This window comes from Neofelis nebulosa, chromosome 9 (assembly GCF_028018385.1).
Source record: "Neofelis nebulosa isolate mNeoNeb1 chromosome 9, mNeoNeb1.pri, whole genome shotgun sequence".
In the NCBI taxonomy this organism is placed as follows: Eukaryota; Metazoa; Chordata; class Mammalia; order Carnivora; family Felidae; genus Neofelis; species Neofelis nebulosa.
Window position 1 is genome coordinate 80,910,930 of NC_080790.1, and position 19,378 is coordinate 80,930,307.

Consider the following 19,378-nt stretch of genomic DNA (forward strand, 5'->3'; position numbering starts at 1 on the left):
AAGCCCTGAAAAAAGACCAGAGGAAAAAACCTCATTTTTCTTAGGTTTCTTTTTTTCCTTTATTATATACTTTACCTTTAAAAAAAATCACTCCCTAGTTCTACTATCTCTGTATTAAACATTTTCTTCCCTGCTGCAAATCCACTATTTGAACTCTGAGTAGCAGTAAGAACTTGAATTCCATCAAGTACAAGCAATGTAGATAAGCAAACACTGCTCTGAATATCTTACTGTCTATATTGCTCACTATCTGTGGTTTTCAACTACATTTCTTGCCATAATCATGTGTCCTTAATTAAATATAAGTTTCTGGCCAATTTTTTTGTAATGTAAAAACTCATGACAACGTCCTTGGGTTTATAGCCCATTACTGTTATAGCATGCAATTCAACTTCAGCTATTGCTTGTCTTAAGTTAATAGAGGATTTGGGGTTTCATATTCAATGCTGTAATGTCACTTATGGAAATAAATATTGTGCTGTTTGCCTTTCCCTGCTGTTCCACAGTCTCATGTCAGCCTTGAGGGCTGTCTAGCACACTTGGCCCTTGTGCCAGGACAGAAGACACAAGATGAGCCCTAACAGACACAGTGTCAATGTTTTCTTTCCTCTAACTGCAGATATAATGACACTCTGGCACGATGTGCATGGGGTGGCAATTAGAGACAGGGCACCTCTCAGAACAATTGTACCACAAGGACATGAAGAAAGGCAATGATTTCTCTTTCCCAGTATGTGGCAATTTTTAGATTTTAAAGGAAAAACAGACATACTCTATGAAAGGATTTGATTTATGGCAATTGCTTTTCTTTTCCTGATTCCATTAATGCCAGGTTTGTTGACCTTAAGCACAGGGCTAGGTATTTTCTTCTTATTTAGTGCTCCCTGGGCAGCTATTACATGTATCAATTTTCTGTTATCCAGATCAATACTATAAAAAAAAATGTGTCTTTCTGTCACTGTATTTTATTTAAACAAAATATTTGTTGGCATAACACATTTTTACAGTCAATCTAAGGGAACTTTAAATCATAGAGTTATTTTTTAATTACATGAGTTGTTTCTAATTATAAAAGTAATTCATGTTCATTGTAAGAACAAACTGAAGAAGAGGAAAAACATTTTAACAATCTATAGTGCCACCAATAAAAATAATTTCTGGTAATGGACTGTGTATTGATAAAATTGGAATCATTCTCTATATACTGTTTTATATATTCGTTTTTCTGTTAACATAGCATGAAAAGTTTCTTATGACATTGAGTTCTTTTCAAAATCATATTTTAATGTGACATAGGGCATAGGGATTTTTTTCCAATTCCTTAATATGTTAAATGAAACTGTGAGAAACATTCCTATAGATAATATTTTAAATTTCTTCATGCTTACTCAGTTGTTCTTCAGAAAGTTAACAATTTAAACTTCCATAAGGATACTACAAGAATGACTACTCCAAATTCTTCAGTTTTCAAATTTTTGCTAACTAGATGGGCAACATGTTAAGACACTGATAGTTTCATTTTTCTTGTCTTTATGTTTATTTTTCCTTTTGACAGCTGGATATCTTCTTTTTGTGAGCAGTCTGCTCAGGATCTTTGACCATTTTTCTTTTAGAGCAAAGGTTTTTATTGTGTTTGGTTTTTTAAAAATAATATTTAAGAGTCCTTTATGTTTTCAGGAGACTAACAGGCTGTAAATATTCCCCAGTTTGTCATTTACCTTCAAATCTGAGATCATGTTTTAAAACCTCAAATGAATAGGAACTTAGAGCTGTCATTTCTCATGTGAACTTCAAAGTGTCACTGAAAATTACAATATTTACAATAATCAGATGCATTTTATGTACTGAACTTGTCCACTGACTGTTAAACACCTAAAATGTAAAACCACTAAAATCTTTTGAAAAAGAGAATCTTTGACTGAAAACTACCAGAAGACAAAAAATGCCAGTAATTTCCATTGCTTTTTTTTGTTGTTCACAATATCAGGACCTAGCAATGCCTCAAAGATACTAGCCCTACAATGCTCTTCCTCAAGGCACTAGAGCCACACACACAAGCAAGAAAAGGCAGTCTAGGACCAAACCGCCATCCTTTGGGATTCACTTCTGGAGTTCTGAGGTGATCTAACCAGAGGAACATAAACATAACAGAGAAATGCAGTCCAGCCCAAGCAACCACACTCACTGAGTTACGTGAATTTCTGAGTCTCATTTTGGCACGTTAACTACTGGCAGTATTCCTTGTCACTCTCCAGGTTTGGTGTTTCAATTTCCCTCACACTGGGGGCCCAGGATATTTAATTTACTAAAAATTTGCAGAAAACATTAAACATGGAGCATTTGGGGCGCCTGGGTGGCTCAGTCAGTTAAGCATCCGACTTCAGCTCAGGTGATGAGCCCACAGTTTATGGGTTCAGGTCCCACATCAGACTCTGTGCTGGAGCAAGGAGCCTGGAGCCTGCTTCGGATTCTGTGTCTCCCTCTCTCTGCCCTTCCCCCGCTCATGCTCTCTCTCTGTCTCTGTCTCTGTCTCTGTCTCTCTCTCTCTCTCAAAAATTAAATAAACAGAAAAAAAAAACATGAGGCATTTAACTCAAAATGAAACTGTAAACCAAGCAATCAAGTAGAGAGCTAAGATAAAAAATAATACAGAAAATCAAGAAGGACAGAAAAAATATTTTCTAATGAAAGAGAAGGGAAGGGTTGAATAATGGAGGAAACAGAGAACATTCTGGGTTTATATGAGTTATGTTCACTCACATACAATTACTCAGTTTATTGCCACAGATAGGTAATCTCCCTGAGGGATAGGACATAATCTTTGTCACAAGGTATAATTCATACAACGACATAACCAGGCATATATGGGAGAATCCACAAATTGTTAATAAAGACAAGAGTTTCAGCCCTTAAAGAATTATTCATGTGTCTGTGGCTGATTAGAACCCAACCAGAGGAGATTTAAGATATATTAGATGAAATCTAAGTTCTGCTTAATCAGAAGAGCCTCGTACAAGAGTGAGATTAATCCAGTTTTCCGTGAACAGGGCAGTCTCATCAAGCCAACAGTCACCTTGTATCCCAATGGCAGTAGAAGCAGAACTGAGTGGGGCCTACTCTTCATCTGACCCATTTCCTCCACTTGGCTTTGAATGGTTCACAAATTTTCAATAATTCACATAAAGGATGATCTCCATATAACTTGATTATCTTTCTGTTTTTTTCCTTAATCCAACATGATACGATTCATTTTTACAAATGATACGAATTATTTTTAAATGTCTTTGTTATTACCACTATTGTTCCTGTTAATATACCCGGAAACAACATCAAATACTTAACAAAATCTCTGCTAACCAGGCAGAGACTTGACCTCAAGCTCTGGAGTTGTCTGCCATTTGAGGGGAGAGGCTGAAAAAGCAATAGGACCTGTGTCTTTTTATCTATTGACTTCAGAAGTGCCAGAAAGCAAAACCAAAATTATCTGGACAATTCAGGTGAGAAAAACTCACCTTTCCCTGAAGTCTTTGTGCAAAAGAAGCTCTAAAGGACTGAGTTACTCAGATAATTATTCAAGTGTTAAGGTCTGTGTTTAATTAAAATAAGAAAGGAAATAACCTGCCAAGCAAGCAGTTTTTTCAGAAGGTTTAGAATACTGAGTACTCCAAAGGTTTTGCAACAGGACTACATGACTCCAGAAAGTGCCAGCAGAGCAGAAAAATTCATCTAAACAACATTAGTTTTAATTTCACTAATTTCAGAAGAAATCCACTTCACAAAGCTTATAAAACACTGGTTTTTAAGCATGAGAGAGAAATGGCTCTTTACTCTTGTACATAAAATAAAATATAAAAGTGTTTCCCTCCCAGTTTGTTAACAGTAAGCTTTGTTTTTGCATTTTTGTTTTTGTCTTTTATTTTTATATTGTACAATGCAGTATAAGTTGCTGCTAATATTTCAAATGTCAGGCTTCAAGTGTTAAGGTGATTGTGACAAGAGTTGAAATAGTATGGACAGCAAACAATGTTCAGGGCAACTAAGATTGATATATAGGTATCAGTCACTTCCAACTGAACAACTCCTTACTTTCTGTATATGAAAGGAATCTGTGAAGCTTTTTAATTCAGACCGGAGTAGAAAATTTTAATAATGAAAGATTCTCTTCACTCAGCTTCCATATTCAGTTTCATCCAAAGTCCTTATGTTAGTATGCCATGAATATCTAGAGAGATTAAACAGGCCCCTTCTGTGAAGGCCTGGGCTTTGCATGAAGATTGCTTATGAAATAATCTGAAAGATTACCAAAATGTGTTTTTGCTTTGTTTTGGTAACCTCAATGATCATAAATATGCTATAGCCCTACGGATGTAAAAATAACTGAATAGAACTGGAAAGACGTAGGTTAATAAATCTACAAAACTAAAAACAAAATAGTATGTTAATACCATCTGTTCCAGTTCCGTATCGTCCAACTCTGCCACCCCCCACCCCATCAGAAGGACCTAGTTAATTCACATGAACTGCTTGCTGCCTGAGATTCTTGCCAGAACACTTAACAGCCCCCTCATTTGTTGGGTGGTTTTATAGGTCTCTGGTGCCGAGCAGAGGTAAGACAGCTTGCAGTGCACGAGGAGGACAGATAAAACCACCCTGCTGTGCAGATTTAGTCCATTTGCACTGGCTCTCATACAGAAAACAAATTGCAACCTCTCACAAAGGGGCCCTTTTCTGCACTAGCAACCCTGAAAAATGCAGGCAAAAATGAGTAAATCAGGCAACTTCACATCAGGAGGAAAAAAAAATGGCTACCACTCCAACAGCTGCTCTCATAATTAAGAACAGATTTCATCACTAAACTCTTGCTGGTTATGTCTGCAGCAAAACAAATACACAGATGCAAGGCATTTACATACTGGATATTTTGTACTGGGTAGCCAAACCAAATTTACCTTTTCTGCTTTAAGATATTCTCTTAAAAATATCATCTAGTCAATGATAAAGGATAAGGCAATGTCCAAATCTTAAGTACAACTATATTTCTGTCATCATCTTGCAACTAAATTTATTTTGGCATTCTACCAGATTCACTTTCTTTTTACATATTCAAAATTGCAATACACTGCCATGGACATGACCTCTTTCAGATAATGAAAATGTGCTACCAGTTTCTTTTACTCATAAAATTTGCTAAATTTATTGCTGCCTCATTTATCCATGTTTTAAAAGATTGTATGGCACATGCAGTAAAAGGAATAGCATTTGACCTTTTTAAAGGTAAATTGGTGTGCCATTAAATCAGAGAAATAAAATTAATGAAATGATAAAATTATAATAAAAACAGATACGTAAGGACAAATTAATGGAATCCCACTCCACTGCAATAAGAAAGCACAGTCTCCAATTCACACAACATTGATGAATCTTACAAACAAAATGCTAAACAAAAGAAGTCAATAATATAAAGTACAAAAACAGGCAAAAATAATTATGCTGTTAGAAGTCAAGATAGTGGTCCCCCATGGGTAGGTAGGGTACGAATGGGAAGGGGCACAGGAGGGCTTCTGTGGTCTGGTAATGCTTCATTTCTTAATGTGGGTGCGAGTTACACAGATGTGTTCAATTTGTAAAAATTCCTCAAGCTGTATTTTAGGATCATTTGTCCTACATATAAATCATACTTCCACAAGAAATAGAATAGAGTACAATACAATAGAGTAAAATAAAATAAAATAAAATAAAATAAAATAAAATAAAATAAAATAAAATAAAATAAAGATAGGTAAGGCATGCTGAATTTCATGATTTTCAGTGTCAACAATAAGTACCTGCTCACCAATGTTAGTCACAACCTCTTCACATGACCCAATCCATGCAGTGTTCACAAACTTCTGACACTGTTACAGTAGTATCTTTATTAATATTTATCAAGTCATAAGTTTTACTTTTTGAAGGACTAAATTGGCCAAATGTTTAAGCTTAAATTAGTGGTACGACATTCTAGGATAGTCTCTTGTCTAATATGTTAAACTGATTATCCTCCCAAAAGGTATGAACGTTAAACAAATTTTTGTGTATTTCATTACCAGTGCTATAATTTAAAGCAAAGAAGTTCTAAACATGTGATTTTCAGAAAAAAGTGGTTCTAAGAGCATCTTTTAAATGACGTTTTATTACAGTTTTACCTAAGGAACAATAATCCTAATAGAAATTCACAGATGTCAATAAACTAATTCAAAGGTAGAATGTGCAAGATAACGCCTACTTAAGTTTACCTCCTATTTTCTAAGATCCTGAATATTTAAAATTAGATTTAAAACCCTACCCCCACCAAAATACTTAATGTGCATAGTTCAAGAATGTGTAACTTGTAGATTAAATAGAGTTTTCATTCAGAATTGCAAATCTCAGAATTTACAGATGCAAGTTAATCTGCAAACAAGTATTAAGGCATCAGAGTATCTGGAGAAGTAAACCTACTAAACAAGTTGAGGTGGCTGATGATGAGAGGGGTGTTTTCTACACTTTCATCCCAGCCAGGTCTTTGGTGAACAAAACAGCTGATCGTTACAAACATAATCACATGCCCTTTACTTTAACTGGCTTCACAGCTGCACTTCTCAAACAGTGACCATCAGTGCATGAACCAGGGGTCAAAGGCAGAAAGACACTTTTTTAGCCTAAGAGGAGGATCTCTCTGACCTCTTTCCGCATGTGTGTTCATCTAGCTCAACACTGTTGCAAAGGCTGAATTCTTTTCTGATAGCTTGATCCTATGCAACAATTAATGCTAAACCATACCTAAAAGAAAGGGATATGGGAAACATTATCCACGGGCTTGGCATTAATATATTTGGGGTCCACGTTTATAAGTGAAAGCCCTAGAAAACTTGTACGTAACATAATGAAACTTTCCATAAATTGGTGTTATGTTGAATAGGGGAAAGAACATTAGGTCTCACTTTCCCATGCAATGCTTCCACAAATAGCATATTTGGACCTGGTGTGTTCAGCTAATGTTAGTTTAGATCCATCCACAGGTGCTCTCAGACTGTCATTCTGAGATCCAGCTTACGACACAGGACCATGCAGGGCTCATTTAATTTTGATTTATTCTCATCTTTGGCTGGGATACTCAATGTTACTTGAACTTTTACTTATGCCAAACTATGAGCATTTATTTGTTTTAAATAACTCCTTTGTAATCATAATTTAAGGAAACTAGATCTGTGTCCTTAATGAAATGGTGATTTCAAACTCCTATTTATTCTGTGTGGACACTTGTCTGATCATTGGCTACTCCAAATGAAGCTTTAATCCATAAGATTACTCCTGCACTACCCATACGCTTAAAAAATTCTGTTATTTAAGAATTTAATGTCCAGCCAGAATTCTGACAGGATGTAAGATGTAAAGTATATTATTTTCTCAATCTCTAGGCTGGGATAATGCTTGCTTATAAAACACCATGAATCCTGTTATAAGAACTGCTATGTGATTTTTTAAAGCTTTTTATTTAATTTGACATTAATGTATGAAGCACCTTCAAGATAAACACTGTACTGGATGCCAAAGATGTAAAGATGAATAAGACAGGGCACTAGCTTTACTAGGGGCTCACAGACTGTGAAAGAGAGCTATGTGAGCCTAATGAAAACATAGTAGGATGGATGGACGGATGGATGGACGGACAGATGGATGGATGGATGGATGGATGGATGGATAATAGATGGCGGGGGCATGCAGAGACAAGAAGTTCTGTGCAGAAACACAGAAACCAAGCCATTCCATGAGGAGCAGAGGTTTCACAAAGGAGATGACAAAAGTGCTTTAGTGACAGTTGCCTTGATGGGGTGGGAGTGAGTGGATGCAGAAAATGTCTGGTATGGAAAAACATACAGCAAAAGCATGAAGGCATGGAAGCCATGGTATATTGGGGGTGGGTGTGGGTGGGAATACAGCCATCAAGTTCAGAGTGGCTAAAGTGTAGTGTACCTGGATTAGTGTTGTGAGGTCAAAGCTAGAAGGGTGAGTTGACGTAAGATTGTGAAGGCTGTATGCTAGGTCCAAGTATTAGATTTTTTTTATCTCTCTGTTAGTATTTTCTAGATTTTGTTTCTCAGAATACAAATTCCCTGAGCTGTTTTGCACATACACACACACACACACAAAAAACCAAAACTTTTTTTTAAGTTCATTTATTTTGAGAGAGAGAGAGAGAGAGAGAGAGACAGAATGCAACCTGGGGAGAGGCAGAGAGAGGGAGAGAGAGAATCCCAAGCAGACTCTGTGCTGTGAGCCCAACGCAGGGCTTGATCCCACAAACCACAAAATTATGACCCGAGCCAAAATCAAAAGTCAGGTATATAACCTACTGAACCACCCAGGTGCCCCCCAAAACACTTTTTGATCAAGTAAGTTTAGAAAATGCTACAACCTTAAGTCTCCTTTCAGAGATTCATAATATACACTTAGTGTAACAGGGCTGAGAAATACCTCAGTAAAAACCATCTTAACTTAAATGCCATTTTCACAAAACTATTCACATCCCTCAAAATTAATGTTCTACAGATTACACATGGGAATACTAAATGTTGTTCTAGGAAAGAAGAGAAACAGGAACTGCTGGAGTAAGAATGTAACATGATCAGATTTGTCTTCCATTTTCTCTTCATCAGAAAAATGTATTTTTTAGCAGTTCATGTCTGGTAAGATGTGAATGTTGCACTAAATTTGGAAGAGATGAGTGGCAAAAAGCCAAGAGGTGACAAAATACAGGGATGTGGGACCCCACTCAAGAGACTATCTCAGAATAAAATTAAAAGTAATCCATGATGGGGTACATGTGGAATGACAGAAACATAACAAATGAGAAAGACTTCAAAGGTTAGCCTAGAGACCCAGTGGAAGGCACTCCTGTAGCCAAGACAGAGAATTTCAAAGAACTCTGCTCTGCGGAAAGACAGTATGATGGGTGCTGGTCATTTTAAGTATGGAGTGCCTACAAAAACATCCATAGGGGCACATCGAGAAAACAGTTAGACAGTGAGCATAGCGAAATGTATAGAGAAGTTGAATCACTATTATGCTGTATACCTGAAACTAAGGTAGCATTGTATGTTAACTATACTCATTTTTTTTGAATTTTAAAAAAGAAAAAAAAAAAAGCAAGCAATTAGAAATACGGCTTTTCAGCCTAGAAGGAAGGTCAGAACTAGAGATACATATTGTAATCATACAAATGGTATATGAAGTCATTGGAATGGATAAAGCCCCTCCCCCAACTCTGGGGAAAATGTGTAGAACAAAAAGAGTATAAAATCCTGGATACCAACATTTCAATGTATAAAATACAAAATTAATTAATGTCTTATGTGACATTTTTATACTGTCATCTGAAGGTATTTTTACTGTAATTTATTGTAATCTTAAGGATTATTGTAATGTAATTATTGTTCTGTTTTATATTATCCAGAAACAGAATATAGTGCTGAGCCTGACAGTGTTTTATATTGTTACTTTGGTCACTGCTACATCATGTGAAGGAATCAAAATATGGTTGGAACAGAACAGGATCTAATTAAATACACCTGAAGTCCAGAGTGAATCAGAGAATTGATCAAAGTCTTGCAGGTAGTTAGTCCTGTTTGCAACTAGCCCACTATTTAAAAATTAGTTCATTCCCCTCCATTTTATTGTTTCTAAGGCATGTGAGAATGCAAATGAAATCAAATAATTCACTCAAATAAAATCATTAACAGATATTAGAAAAGCATTTTGCAACTTTCACGTGTTCTCTTTTTAATTGTAATTGCTAAAGAATGTTAACAATATAAGCTATTTTTTCTTGATGTAGCTGAATTATGTTTCATTGGAACATCATGGGATTAGCCTGTATTCCTGGAAGGATGGTCAGGAAAAGCAATATCCTATATTAACAATGGCCCTATCATCCCACATGGCCAATCAACAAAGAGTTACTAAGTGCCTAACATTACTGAAGCACATCCTTACTCAGTTAAGAGACACCAGAGAAAGGAAGAGTAGCAAAATCACAACTGAAGTCAAGGAAGATTCCAGCAGCCGCCACATAATTGCACATAATGATTTCAATTGACTGGCATGAAGTTCTTAAACACTTAAATATAGAATCCTTTAAAATCCATGTTAGATTTAACAGAATTTACAATTCTCTTCAGTGAGAGGAGAATAAAACCTTCAAAAATTATGAAAGATTGCTGCACAACAACATGAATATACTTAACACTACTGAACTGTATACTGGTTAAGGGTCGCCTGGGTGGCTCAGCTGGGTAAGCATCCAACTCTTGATTTTGGCTCAGGTCACGATCTCATGGTTCGTGAGTTCAAGCCCTGCATCGGGGTCTGTGCTGAGCAGTGGCAGAGACTGCTTGGGATTCTCTGTCTCCCTCTTTCTGCCCCTCCCCTGCCTAGGTATGCATATGTTCTCTCTCTCTCTCTCTCTCTCTCTCTCTCTCTCTCTCAAAAATAAATAAACATTTTTTTAATTTAAAAAATGGTTAAGATGGTAAATTGTATGCTATGTGTTTTTTATCACAGTTAAAAACTTTTTAAAGGAATTATGAAATTAACTTCACATACTCTTGTCCATAAAATGTTCCATATCTTACAAGGACTAGGGAGCTGGCCAGTATTCGCAGCTGGTGAGAAAGAAGTGGAACCTGAAGATTAATTAATCAGACAATGCTGTTCAGGGCTTATTAAAGAGATGTTGACAAGATAAACACTGAAAAGCTAGAAAAGCTAGTATCAAAGTGAAATAGTTAAAGAGGAGAGTAACACTAAGATCTGGAAGAATATGAGAGACTTATGAAAAGAATAATCAATAAGATATGGTATGGATAAAGAAGGAGAATCCAAGATCATTCCAGCACATGAGGTTCATACCCAGAAAGCATTTGTTACAAAAAAAAAAAAAAAAAGACCTCGGCCTGAATGCTGCTTAACCACCAAGGCCTCAAAGATACCAATCTGAAATACATGCCAGAAACTTGAATCAGGAATTCAGATGAAGCCCAACCAGCTCCAGCCTTTGTATAACCAGTTCAGCCATCAGGTCTTTTGCAGAGAGGCTACGCTACTCACCTCTCCCTGTGCCTTCTTCACTTCAAGTTTACCTGGGAAGGTGGAGGGACTAACAGAGAAAAGTAAAAATCATTTCACTTTCAATTTGATGGAACTAAAGAAACTTCTGGAGAGTGAGTCTCTTCTAAAAATTTGCTGTGCTCTAGGAAACGGTATAGAACTGAGAAAAATTAAACCCTTTACAGATTTTATGCCTTTAGGCAATCCGACAACTGCTGATCTTCCTTTCCTTTTGGATCTTAGTACTGCAGGCAACTCAGAAACTCTCCTGCTCTGATCTGTACAAAAGGTCATTTGTTGTTTCCAGATCAATCTCTGTGGTGTTCCAGTTGCTAAAACAGCAGATTAAATTAGCATCCACAAGAACTGCAAGTCTCTACCCTCCACACCAACACTTGGGGTTAAAAAAAAAACAAAAACAGGTGAGTCAGAATGCCATGAGTATACTGGAGTTGGAGACTCTTACTGTAATTTATAAAATTAAAAAAAAAAAAAGAAAATCCAAGTTTTTAATTAAAACCTTCAGAACCTTATCACAAAATGTTTCTGCCTTTACTAATTAAATGGAATTTTTTCCACTTAAAAAAGTCATAGCCAATTTGTAGGGGTAAAATATATAAAATAGTACTTAGAAAAACAAAATGAATTTATTTTCATTGGAATGTATATATTTAGACTAGCTTACTGTCTCTGTTCTTTAAATCTAAGCTTGAATATTTATTTTTCATTTAAAAAATGGGCATGTTTTAATTTCCAATCTAAGGATATTATGGTTACCAAAACAATTTATTTTATTTTATTTTATTTTTTTACTACTGCTAGCTACTTAATCTGTGAAGTACAGCTCAGGGAAAAAAATGCTGTCATAAAACCTGTTGGTATAAAGATAAGCAGTTTATTTAATATCTAATTAAATGTGGTCACCAGAGAAATCACAGCTTATGAAACTTTATCAGAAAAAGATTAATCCATTTCAGGCTTAACCCAAATGTCATAAGAGAACTCATGAATTTAGATAGGAATCCACTTATTATCCAAAGACATTTTCATATTGAGTAAGAAGAGCCTATATTACTGGTTATATTTATACTTCAGTCAAATTCATATATGTTGTAGCTATCATTGATTTCAGGGACAATTATCAAACTAGAATAATATAATAAGGAGCCCTTTCCTCTTTGTCAAAAATTTTTATAATGTTCTAAAAACACTTTATGAGTTTATAGACCCCATTCATTCAGAAATTCAAAAAATTATATGACTTGGGTCATTGTAATTAAAAAACAACTATCTAACAAAAAACTACTGAACACCTATTATATGTTGGACTCAGGCACTGGGGAAATGAGAATGGAGAAAAGGATTCTTTCTTTTGAAGGGCTCCCCAAAAATCATGAGACAAACCCTTAAATAACCACTGATATAAAGTAACTACTATAGGGCTGAGGTTGCTTGTTTTCCCCCAATATCTATTCATCCCTTTGTCCATAATAAAAAATATCTGGACATGTGGTGACCCAGCATAAAGGATGAACACATTTCTTATCCTTCTTTGAAGCTAAGAAAGACAGGTGACTAATTGAGGCCAATGGGATACGACAGAGAGAGAGTAGTCTGTGCTTTGTGATCCTTCCAGGTTAAAGCTTTAAATGACTGGATATTCCCTCCCCATTCCCCTTCCTGTTCCCTCAGAAGGAACCTGAGCCATCTTGGATCAGGTGGACAAGTGTAGCCCTCTTCTAGGTTATAAAGCTACAGAATAAAAGGAGCCTGCATCCATAAAAGGATGTCACAGAACAGAACTAGCATTCCACCTCAAATTTATAATGAAAGAAAAATAAGCTTTTATTTTGTATTTAAGCTGCTGTTTTTGGAATCTATCACATGAAGCGGCACCATGTTCTAATTAAGATCTAATAGATATGCTTCTTCTGAGAGTTTGGTACTAGAAAATGTCCATTAAAAGGAAGAACCAATATGTGGTATTAAAAGCAAAGGGCAGCTTGATTTCTAACTTTTTCATGAAAAATAAAACCCTGAATTATAACAATAAACAAATTGTACATGAACAAAATACAAGTGAGAATTAAAATTGTGTAAATTCTTAGAGGAGAATGATTTAAGAAATTGGGGGGGTATAATTTTTTGTTAACAAAATTGTATAGTCATGTGATGGAGTTAATGAAAAAAAAAAACTGACATAGTAAGAAACAGAATAGGTACCAAAAACTGATCACTGACATGTAGGAAAGGCTTAGGAAAACAGTAGTGATTACAGGTGAAATAATAAAGATCAAAGCAATTAGAAAGGAACTAACAGATAAGAAAGATAAAGATGATTCAACACAAGAGTAATTAATTCCTTTAAGAGGCAAATCAAAAACAGTGTGTGCAAACATGTGTGTAAACACTTAATACAGGAAAATTCCCTGAACTGGAAGAATGAACTATCCTGGCAAGATTGAAAGAGCAATCCATGTTTTGGGAAATGCTAAGACATATTTTGATTAAGCTGCAGAAGTTTAAAGAAATAATTCTTTAGGTATTCAAGCAGAAAGAACCAACCATTTTCAAGAAGTAACAAGATAGCCATATTTGAAGAATATATATATACCAATGCTCAAGAGAGTCTCCAACTGGCAAAACCAAAGAAATATAAACAGAGATAGAGGTGAAGAAAGAGAATGTTATCTGGAATGAAATTCATCTTATGTTTGTGGGACCCTTTTTTCTGGATGGTGGGATTTGAGTTGATTTTTAGATTTCATTTTCTTCATTATTTAGATAATTTGAATGAGCATGTAATGTGTTAACAAAAACAATGAGTAAGTAAGCAGAAAAATATCAAGAATAAGATGGAAAGCAAATATACCAATATATTAACAGTGATCAATTCTGGGTGGTGGCTTTCTAATTTACAAATATATTATCATTTTCTGTAAGATGAACTGGACTTGAAGGAGGAATTTGGCAGGCAAACTAGGGAAAAACAATACTACAGGCATACAAGCAAAACCAGACTATAATGAAAGAAAATGGCATGCTTAGGAAACAGCAAGAGGTCTGGTAAGTAGACAGGGATGAAGCCTGGGTAAGATTATATGTGATTATAATATTCATTTATATGAATATATTCATTTCCAGTCTTTATTTTTGTCCTTCATCTAACTAACATCATTCAAACCAGTTACAGTACGTTTGTCTCTATTTATCAGGTACAAAATCTCAAAGTTCAGACTTCAGGGACAAAATAATTAAGTACTAGATCTAACAGAATCCTATTCTAGGTGATAGTGCAAAGACAGATGAGAAGCAGAGCCTGTCCTCAAAGTGCTTACAATATATTTGTGAGACAAGACAGACAAACAAAACAATAAATAATAATAAATGGTAATATAACACATAGTGACCTTATTGGAATTTAGAAGAAAGGAAGCTCTTTGGTGATTGACTATGGAAGTGCACAACTTAGGCCAGGTTCTGGAAGAAAGGATCGAACATTTTGATTTAAGATTTCCATCTCACAAGAAATTACATTATTTTATCCCTACCTACAGCTACATCACAATTCCATAAAGATGGAGTGTTTACCACTTGTTTCATACTGAATTATAAAGAAAAGATGGACTGAACAATCACTTATGCTAGAATATGGCTGTGGGGAAATATACAAGTAAGTAAAGTCTTACCTTGTATCAAAATAAATTCCAGATGCATAACTTTTCATCTAGTTCCTTTATGGTTTTACATGTTAGACTTAACTCTTTAATGTATCTATGGAAATAGCCTTTTTAACATAATTACAAAGGACGAGATCAAAAGGAAACAAGATACAAAACTTAATTTCTACATTATAAACAAAGGTTAATCAAGAAAGGGGAGAATTGTTTCCAATATATTTAGAAAAAGTTCATCTTCTTAATTTTTAAAGAAACTCCTAACTCAGAAAAAATACAAACACTTCAATGGAAAAATGGGTAAAGAATGTGAAAAGAAAATTATAAAAGATTATATATGATAACCTTTCTTCATTTTAGAATTGTAAATTAGATGTCCAAGAGTTTTTCCTTGACAATATGATATCTATACAAATTTACTTATAAGGCTATTTATTGCAGAATAATTTAGAATAATGAAAAAAAACCAAAAACAGCCTAAATGCCCAACGAAAGGATTGTGTAAATAAATTATGGAATCTCTATAGGATAAAACCACTGAAGTTCCCAACTAAATGAGATGCAAAGACCATACACTGAACGTTGCCAAAGACTGTTCAATGACATGGCAAAGTGGTTTTGGTACGTAAGGAAAATAGTTGGGAAAATAACCATATATGATAGCTTCACCCCAGTTCAATAAAGAAGGTCTAAGTATAGAAAAAGACCAGAAGGATCTATACCAAAATGTTAACTGTAACTACTTCCAGATTGCAGGATTACATGTGATTTTTTTTCTCTTTTATGTTCTTAATGTTATCCAAATTTTTTATAATGAAGACATATTACTCTCAAAATCTTTGCTGCCCTTTACAGCAAAATTTCTGGAAAGAGCTGTCTATATGTCATGTGTCTAATTCCTTCTCATAATTTTCTCTTAAACTCAGACTTTGGCCTCCAAAATGCTCATTGAGGTAACTGGTGACTTCCATGTTACTAAATCCAACACCAAGAATTGAAACTGATTAATTTCCTTCCCTTGTTGATACCATTTTCCTCCTGTCTTCTAGATACTGCACTGTTTTCTTCCTGTCTACTGATCCCTTCCTTTCTGTCTCCTTTGCTAGCACCTTCTCTTCTCACTAACCCCTTGATGTAGGAGTACATGAGGGCTCAGCCCTCTTCTTTAGCCACACTAACCTGAGTGACCTCATCCAGCCTCAAGGCATTATCACATGTATGCCAATGACTTCGAAATCTGTATCTTCAGTCCAGATACATATTCCTTCTCTACCAAATTCCACACCTGTGGCTCCAATGTATGTGTCTACTCATACCTACCTGGATGTCTAACAGATACTTGTCAAACTCCAATAAGCTCACATGAATTCCTGCTCTTCTCAAAAACCTGCTTCTATAGCTTTTCCCATCTCAGTTAAAGTAACTTCTTTCTTCCAGTTGCCCAAGTCAAAAATCTGTCCCCAATTCCTCTCCATCTGTCATCCGGCGAGTCAATTCGTGCCTGACTCTCCTCCAAATTATATCCAGAATCCAACCTTCTCATCATCTTTGCTACAACCTAGGTCCTATAACTACTATCATCTCCCCCCTTTCTCTGCCCCAGATTAAAGAAATCATCTGCCAAGTGTTCTCCTGCTTCCACCTCTACCCATTATAGTTTATTCTCAACATTACAGCCACACTGATCCTTGTAATACTTAAGATAGATCATGACACTTTGTGCTCAGAACCCCTGAAGGGCTCCCAATTCTCACTCACAGTAATACCATGGTCCTTCCTGTGGCCTAAAGCCCTTATATAATGTGGTTTCCTCTCCCATTCCCTTCCTCCTTGTATATTCCACTCCAGCACACTGTCCTCTTGGTATTATAGGGCAAGGAGGTGTGTTCTGTTTCCACTTGCACCTTTGCCCTAGCTACCCACTCTACTCCAGCTAACTTCTTCTTTCTCCAGGTACCTCCTGCTAACGTTGCCTCACCCTCTTCTGGTTCACGTTTCAATTTCTTAATGTGGATTACTTTATCTACTCTTTTTAATACTGCAACCTGCTCCCTATCCTCCAAACCTATCTATCTGTACCCCTCTACAGGTGCAAACCCAGCCCCGTTTACTATGCTGTGCTTGCTCCCTTTTCTGAAATACTAACCACAAATTATAAAAGGGTAAGAAACAGTAATACTAACCACAAACTATCAAAATGGTAAAGGAATAATCAAGATAGGTTATGCTGAAGCAAGGAAGGTTCCTCTGAAAACTCGTGTTTAAATTACTTTGATGCCATCTGGAAAAGGGTGGTGTGACCCTGAGGGAGGGACTGTCCAGAGGACCTAACCTACAGGAATTAATAATAAAACACAAACATAGGTGAAATATCCAGCAATTTGAAGTCCCAGTGGGCACACCTAATGCTAAGAAGTATAAGCTATTGGAAGGTTGACTTATACATCAACCCAAGGAAGGGTGAGAGCTGTCCAAAGATGGGAAGCCTATCCCAGGAGGTGCTAATTTCCCTCTTAGCTGTGGGGGTTGAGCACAAACAGGATGAGCCTCAGTAAGGACGTCACAGAGAGTAGTCAAACATCCCACAGGAGGTTTGGAGTAGACCTTCCCTCGCCCATGCTCTCTCTGTGAGATTTTCAAGACATCCAAGAACAAGGGGGGGAAGGGAGTGGCTGATCTATATTTGTTTCCAGGGCTTATATAGATCAGTAACTGAATGCACACATTTTCCTATTTTCTACTGTTTAGCCTTCTGTCACACAGATAAAGAGTCAACCATTTACTGTGTATTATAGGCATGCCACTAGCTATGTGGACCCAAATGCTATGTAACCAGCAATATTTCTGAAGGATATGTCTCCAAGACAACAAATAAACAGAGCTCTGGATAAATGTGTGGACTATGTTTACATAAATTATGAAATAACGCATTACCATGAATAAGTCAAACATGAATCATGACAGAAACAAGATCCATGAAGCACAAAATGACATATAGAGAAAAAGGGCTAAAGGGACATTCTGGAAATCAGTACCTCTAAGAACCCCATGTATTCCAAGTTATTTCAAATCCATTAAAACTTAATTCACATAGCAGAAAGTTTGAAAATGAGGTCTCTTCCCCACTGTCCCTTGGCCCCCTCACCACCCTCCCCATTCCTAAGTCCTCATGCTACAGCTGGCATCACGTGGCCAGAGAAACAAGCATCTGCCTGCAGCACATACACAGAACACCGCACACACTGCCCCGAGGCCAGAGTTTCTGCTCAGGAAAACCAAACAAAGGAGAACAAGGAAAAAGAGGCAGAGCACATAACATCCCTGGCAGAGACACCGCCTGCTTTGGCTTTTGTTTCTGAGGCCAGCATATAGCTCTATGGTTTATTTTACATGGGCTGTGTTTACATATATCAGTAAATATGGTTCTCATTTCTCTTTGTAACGGCAGCTATAAATTATATGTTGGAAGTGTTTGGCTTTTCTCCTCCCATAAAAGGTTTTGCAGGAATTACTGAGGCCCCAAGGAGAGGAGGTCAGTGTTTGGAGGGGAGTGACTTCCTTCACCCATATCCTTAAATTAATTAACTAATTCAATAAATACCTATTGAGCACAAACAATGTGCCAGGCACAGTTAGGGAAACTTCAGTAAACAGACTCCAGTAAAAACAAAACAAAATCCTTGCTTTTATCACATGGATATTCTAGTAAAATTCACCACCTCACCTCACCTCAATTTCCAGATTCTGAGCTCTCAAAACATCTAGGGCTGAGCATATTAGAAGGTAAATGTGAAGTAAACATACCTACTATAAATAATAATAATTATTATCATTATTGAGTTATTGTTACTGTGGATTTTTAAGAGCTTACTATGTGCCAGCCACACTATTCTAAACACTGAGCAAGTATTAACTTATTAAATAGTCATAAAAACGCTATAAAATGCTATCAGGTACTGTTTATCGAATTGTGTCCTTCACAATTATAAATTTTAGATAGAAATAGGGTCTGTACAGAAGTAATCAAGTTAACAATGAGGTCATTATGGTGGACCCTAATCCAGTGTGACTGATGTCCTTACAAAAAGGGGAAATTTAGAAGGACACACACATAGAGAGAAAACAACATAAAGACACAGGGAGAAGACAGCCATCTTCAAGCCAGTAAAGCTAGGCTACAACAGATTCTCCCTCACAGCCCTCAGAAGAAATCAACTCTGCCAACACCTTGATTTCAGGGTTCTGGCCTCCAGTCCTGTGAGGCAATTAATTTGTTGTTCTAAACCAACCAATTTGTGGTACTTTGTTAAGGCATCCCTGGCTTACTAGTCATGATTCCGTGTCACAGATAAAGCCACTGAGACACAAGGTCATCTGGCTAGCCAATGGACTGACAGTCAAACTCAGAAGATCTAGCTCCAGAAACCACACTCCTCATTCTGTTCTAAAATCAGGCCAATTACTGCAGACACAGGTCCCAGTCAGTATCACTTCTCAACACCTCTGTTGATCCTAAAGCCTGACCTTTGGCCAAAATGGAAAACTGCGACGTCCAGGGGCGGCTGGCACGCTGCTTG

The 19,378-nt window shown here is 36.4% G+C and overlaps 1 protein-coding gene across 9 annotated transcripts in view; it reads right to left on the minus strand.

Annotated features, from left to right (window-relative positions):
* AFF3 (ALF transcription elongation factor 3) overlaps nt 1–19,378 on the minus strand; it is a 575,522-nt gene that overhangs the window by 415,732 nt on the left and 140,412 nt on the right. The gene's annotated exons all lie outside the window — the stretch shown is intronic.